Genomic DNA, 6,661 nt, shown 5'->3' with positions numbered 1-6,661 from the left:
TATATATATATATATATATATATATATGTGAGTGTGTGTGTGTGTGTCTGTGTGTCTGTGTCTGTGTCTGTGTGTCTATATTGGAGGGTATATGGGCATATGAATACATATGTGAATGTGTGTATATATGTTTACAGGTATACATAGATAGAGTCACAGGACTAATTGAATAGGAAGGGATGATACTTAAAAGGTGAAATTAAGAGGTGAGAGAGGAATATAATGAGAGGAGATGGGGAGAGACAGAATGGGGTAAACTATCTCATGTAGAAGAGGCAAGGGAAAATGGTTACCATGGAGGGGAAGAATAGGAAGGCAAAAGGGAATGGGTCAACCTTATTCTCATTGAATTTGGCTCAGGTAGGGAATGAAATACACACTAAATAGGATATCTCACCCTACAGGAGAGTAGGGGGGTAAGGGATGAGAGGGGGGATAATGGAAGGGAGGCCAGGCTGGCGGGGGAAGGAAGTTTGAAGCACCCACTTTTGAAAAGGGATCTGATCAAAGTAGAGAATAGAACAAGTGGGAGGTGGGATAGGAGGGAGGGAAATATAGTCAGTCTTTTACAATATATCTACTATGGTAATGTTTTGCATTAGCTACACATGTACAACCTATATTGAATTACTTATATTTCCACTAAGTATGGGTGACAATGGGGGAAAGGAATGAATATGGAATTCAAAGTTTTAAAATCCAATGTTTAAAATATATATGTATATATGTGTATGTGTGTATATATATGTATATATACATATATGTATACTATTATTAATACTATTTTACATGTAATTGGAAAATAAGATATACAGTCCCTGTGTCATAGAGGTTCACCATGCCCTGCTGGAAAAGTCCAAGAGGGTATGGGAGAAGATATGGGAGAGAGCAGATTGGATGAGGGGATATCCTGTGAGACTGCTATACTGGGGTGGTGGGTAGGGTAAAAACGGGGAGAAAATTTGTAACTCAAAATCTTGCAGAAATGAATGATGTAAATCAGAAGTTAATAAAGCATTTGAAAAATGAAAATAAATTTTTAAAAGTGTTATCATGAAAAAAAATAAAGATCCCCCTACTCTTCTTTTATACTTCCCTATTCCAACTAAAGATACCACCATCTTTCTGATTACCCAACAGTGACGACTGTAACATTATCATTGACTCTTTCACTCTCCCTCATCCTGCATACCTCATCTAATTCTCAGTCTTGTCCTTTATACTTTCACAACAACTCTTGTATCTGTTCTCCACTGTCCTCATATAGAGACCACCTTAGTTTAAGCCCTCATCATCTCTCTCCTAACTGTTGCAATAACCTCCTAACATTTCCACACCTCCATTCTCTTTCCACTCCAATCCACATACTTGCCAAAGTAATTTTCCTCAACTGTGGATTGGCCCAGGTCACACTAATTACTAAACAACCTCCCTAATGCCTCTTGGATAAAATATGTCCCCTGTTTAGCATTTAAGTCTTTTCCCAACTGGTCCGGTTCCTGCCCTTCCAATTTACTTTCACATTACTCTCTTCCACACACTTTGTGATGCAACCTCACTGGTCTACTTGCTGTGCTCCTCACATGACATCATCTCCCATTTATCCATCTCTGCACTGACTGTCACTCATGTCTTGAATGCACTGCCTCCTCACCTCCGACTCTTGGAATCTCTGGTTTCCTTCTAAGTTCAAGTTTTTGCTGGATCCTCTTAGCTGCTAGCGCACTCCCCACCAAAGTTACCTTGCATTCCTCTTGAACACACATATGTAAGTGATGAGGGCATCTATGGAGCATGCTTACAATTACGCTTCTTAGATCTAGGAGCATGTGGAAGTTCAGGGTAGACTGCTTCTAGCTATGTGTGACTCATTGCTCATATATTGTGATAGGATGAAGAGTCTCCTTATTGGCTTCAGAGTGGATGTACAGAACGGTGTCCTCTACAGCTTCATTTGATTATCTTTTCCTTCTGGCTATGAATTGTGCAGTACTGTTTTGAGTGGTTTCCTAAGAGTTGGTGGGGGGCAGGGAGGAGAGAGGCTTGTTCATCAGCTGTAATGATGAACGCGGCAGCTAAAGCCTAGGCGAGACTGAGCCAGGATTTGAACTGTTTCACTTGTGTTTATTTCTGGATCTTAGAAGAATGAGTACCTATCCAAGGATGGAAATGTCTGAGATTGGAGATAACCTTGTGACATCTGAGAAGGTATAGAAGTCTTTGGTCAGAAGTAAATGGAAGTGAGGGAGGTATCCCAGACAACCAGTCCAGCACATTTAGGAAGGATAACCACCAGTTAGACAATTGGCCCAAACCTTGAGATGTGTGCTGAGAGTTGGTTTGGACAGAGCTAGACTAAGGTGAAATATAAAATACCTAATTAACTCTGCCGCCAATTGCTTTATGTTCTGATAAAGTGGATCAGTCTTCCCAATGACTATATCAGTAGGCATAAGTTAAGTTATGAATCCCCTTTTATGGAATTTTCTCAAGTGTGTGTTTGTGAGTATGCTATATTTTGAGTACCTGCTTTTAAAATTACTCCTTTTTCTTTTTAATAAGTAAAATTATACCTGTGGCCCAGGATGGGGGTAGGAGTAACAATCATCTGGAGAAGAGAACAGACAGTCTAGTCCCTTCTTATTAGAGTCCAGGATTTTCCTTCCCCTAGAAGTGAACCCAAATTATGTGCTGGATCCTAGAGCAAAAGTGCCTTTTGGGGTGAGTGAGAACTATGCCCTTGGTCCCTTTGTGCCCAATGGCAGTCTCTCAAGGCTTAATATATGTGTTAAGATATACACACATATATGTGCGTATGTGTGTGTGTATATTAACTTATATAAACTATATATGTCCATAGTTTCTCCCCCATTAGAATATGTAAGCTATTGAGAACAGAGAATTTTTCACTTTTTTCTTTGTATCCTCAGCCATTAGCCAGAAATAGTGCCCGAAGCATAGTAGCTTCTTAATCAATGATGAGTTGATTGATTGTTTGATCCCACAACTGCTAGTACCTTCTTTCCCATGATTTTATTTCATATTTTTGCATGTATTTTAAATATACTTATTTATATATGTGCTTCACTCCAATATAATATAGGTTCCTCTAGGGTAGGTACAGTTTCATTTTTATCTTTAAATCTACTATGTGGCACAGTGCCTAGCACATTGTAGGAGCTTAAAAAATACTTGCTGGTTATACTTTGTGATTGAATTACAAAGTGATCTGGAGCAATGTGCTCTATACCTTTTTTATCACTCATCCCTCCACAGAAAATTTTTGAGCACACACTCTGTACATGCATATTTCTTTATTTACAAATTACATACATATGTTGCCTGTCACATACTATTTGTGTGGCCATGAGTAAGTCACCTGGTACTTTAATGTCTCAGGGAGTTCTCTCTCTCTACCTCTCCCTCCCTCCCTTCTCTCTCTCTCTCTCTCTCTCTCTCTCTCTCTCTCTCTCTCTCTCTCTCTCTCTCTCTCTCTCTCTCTCTCTCTCTTTCCCCCTCTCCTTCCCTCTCTCTCCAGCCTTTTTTCTGTGTTTTGTTTTTACATACATGCAATTCTCAAAGATTATAAATTGCAGACTGATGATTTTTATCAATGTAGGGAATTTCTACACCTCAAATAATTTATATTGATGAAATCAATCTTACGTTTGTATTTCCCCAGCCAAGACAGAGAGACAGAGACAGAGAAAGACACAGATAAATAGAGATAGAGACAGAGTGAGACAAAAAGAGACAGACAGAGAGACAAAAGCAGAGAGACAGCAAAAGACAGAGTTAGATAGAGACAGAGTGAGAAACAGACAGAAAGAGATAGAGATAGAAAGACAGTGAGAGATAGAATAGGAGAGGAGAGGAGAAGAGCAGAGAGGAGAGCAGAGGAGAGGACAGGACAGGACAAGACAGGACAGGAGAGCAGAGGAGAGGAGAGGAGAGGACAAGAGAGGAGAGGAGAGGACAGGAGAGGGGAGGGAAGTGGAGGGAAAGAGAGGAGAGAAAAGAAAATGCTCATTTCAATTTGAGCCATATTGCTTTTAGATTGATGGAAACTTTGCCAAACAATTAAATAGATAGATCCCTGTTTTATAAGAAAATCTAAATAGAAACAAAATGTCTGCAGTCATTCTTGTGAATTGTATGTCCTAAAACCCTTTATCCCCTGTGCTTATTGAATTGTTCTTTATAACCATAGCTTATTATTTCTGGACTAGGACTTCCTACTATGCTTCCCAACATATAAATTTTTTATAGTTTGGCTATCCACTCTTAAATCCTAACTACCCTTTTCACTTCCTCCCTGTGTGTCCAGTTCCTAGCTCAGGGGAATGTTGATTTCCAGATTTTGTTCCAAGAAAATTCCTTACATAGTCATCCTCATATTAATCCTTATAGAAGATGTTTCCATTTTAACAGATCTATTTAATAATGGCAGGAGATTTCTGCAATATAATTCTAAAGTTATAAAAATGGAATCACGAATAAAAATATTAGGAACAGTCTTCTTTACATTTTTTTCAGCAATATATATATATATATATGTGTGTGTATATATATGTTTGTAGCATCTGACAAAATGCCTGTGGGTCCTCAATAAGTGCCAATTGAATTGAATCTACATATGTAGATACAAAATAGATACATATTTAATAAATAGCATATGCTCAGCCAGTCATGAGATATTTTTTTATCATTGATAATAATAATTTTTATTTCTAGTGAGGTCACCTAATAACTGAGTTTTCAGCTGGGAAATTCAAGAACTAATCCAAAATATTACACTGTAAAATAGCTACTCACTGACTAGACACTTTGCTCCATCCTCAATAGACTTCATTTGATTCACCTCAAAAATATGATTTGAACAGTTTCACAGAGATCAACCTACAGATAAGACAATCACAGCCATAAAATTCTCTGCTGTTATAAATTCTAAGAAGCAAAAGAGTATCACCATGTCAGTAGATTCACAGGTTCCCAAGTTCTGAAACAAGAGTCTTATAGAATGAGTCATTCTTTCTCTTGAGACAAATAGTGGGGGTAGGAGTGGAGGAATAAACTAGTAGGATAGTTATAAAATAAGTGGGAAAATAGTTGTTGCTGTTGTTATTGTTCAGCCATTTTAGTTGTGTCCAAGTCTCCGTGTCACCACTTGGGATTTTCTTGGGAAAGATACTGGAGTGGTTTACCATTTCCTTCTCTAGTTCATTTCACAGATGAGGAAACTGAGGCAAACAGGGTTAAGTGACTTGTCCAGGGTCACACAGCTAGTGATTTTCTCACAACAAATTTGAACTCAAGAAGATGAGTCTTCCTGACTCTAGTCCTGTCACTCTATCCATTGTACCACCTAAGTAGTAATAATATATAAATCATTCAAATGAAAAATCACATTAAACAATTTTGGGTATATGCCAAAACTTACAGCATCATTTTGAAAAATGCAGGATCTGCCTTCTAGGATTCTGCAGCCTAAAGTTAAGCCCTCATTTTGGGTGGTACAGAAGTTTCCTGAAATTGCTATTCTTGTCATCTGCTGTAGTCTCCAATTAGATCTCTAGTTCCTGCCTTGGGCACTCATGCTTGGTAAAGAATTCCCCATGTCTAGCTGTCTTCTATTACCCTACTGTACCATCTGCTGTCACTGGAGTGCCCTCATTCTTCCTCCCATTTCTTTCTACCTCTCTCTTTGGGAAATATTATCAAATCAGTTCAACTGCTTCTGGAAAGGAACATCTTTTTTTTTTTTCCTTTTTGGAGGGCAATTGGGGTTAAGTGACTTGGCCAAGGTCACGTGGCTAATTTTTTGTGTGTCTTGAGTGTCTGAGGCCAGATTTGAACTCAGGTCCTCCTGACTCCAGGGCTGGTGCTCTATTCACTGTGCTACCTAACTGCCCCTGGAAAGGACCATCTTGATTGTGATGGAATACTATTGTGCTATAAAAAAATGATGAGTAGGATACTCTCAGAAAACCTGGAAAGACTTACATGAACTAATGCAAAGTGAAATGAGAACAAGAACATTCTACACAGTAACAGCAATATTGTACGATGACTTACTGTGAAAAATTTAGCTATTCTCATCAATATGATGCAGCTACCCAAGACAATTCAGAAGCATTCATGACAAAGGGTGCTATCCATCGCCAGAGAAAGAACTGGTAAAGACTAAATTGAAATAGAAGATACTTTTATTTTACTTTTTTATTTTTCTTGTTTATTTTTTGTTTGTCTTTTCTTTCACAGCATGACTTACATGGAAATGTGATTTATGTGACTACACATAAGTAAAACTTATGTTGTCTTCTCAATGAGGGACAGAGAGAATTTGGAACTCCAATTTGAAAAAAAATGCTAAAGTTGTTTTTACATGTAATTGTGGAAAAATAAAATATTGAATTAATGGAAAAAAAGAAAGTACCCATCCCTCCTTCACTCTATATCTCCACTTACCATTCCTGTAACTTTACCCTTCACTGGTCACTATTTCCCTGTATATGTTATTTCACTATATTAGAATGTAAACTTCTTGAAAGCAGGAACAGTCTCTTTTACATTTGTATTCCCAGAACATAGTACGGTGCCTAATACTGCCTTTGCATTCATTCATTCATTCATTCATTCATTCATTCATTCATTCATTCAT

General features: G+C 37.9%; 2 long non-coding RNA genes across 2 annotated transcripts in view; both read left to right on the top strand.

Annotated features, from left to right (window-relative positions):
• The window catches only part of LOC138156295 (uncharacterized), a 207,004-nt gene that overhangs the window by 30,425 nt on the left and 169,918 nt on the right, over positions 1-6,661 (top strand). The gene's annotated exons all lie outside the window — the stretch shown is intronic.
• LOC138156300 (uncharacterized) overlaps positions 2,134-6,661 on the top strand; it is a 31,482-nt gene continuing 26,954 nt past the window's right edge. Inside the window, exon 1 of the long non-coding RNA XR_011167120.1 lies at positions 2,134-2,208. This is a non-coding gene — a long non-coding RNA (uncharacterized lncRNA). The remainder of the gene's footprint in view (positions 2,209-6,661) is intronic.

Source organism: Petaurus breviceps, unplaced genomic scaffold (assembly GCF_028583685.1).
Source record: "Petaurus breviceps papuanus isolate PSGF00001 unplaced genomic scaffold, PetGlider_PUasm1.0 154, whole genome shotgun sequence".
Classification (NCBI taxonomy): Eukaryota; Metazoa; Chordata; class Mammalia; order Diprotodontia; family Petauridae; genus Petaurus; species Petaurus breviceps.
Note: the sequence above shows the minus strand (reverse complement) of the source record. Positions and strands in the feature narration are given on the sequence as shown.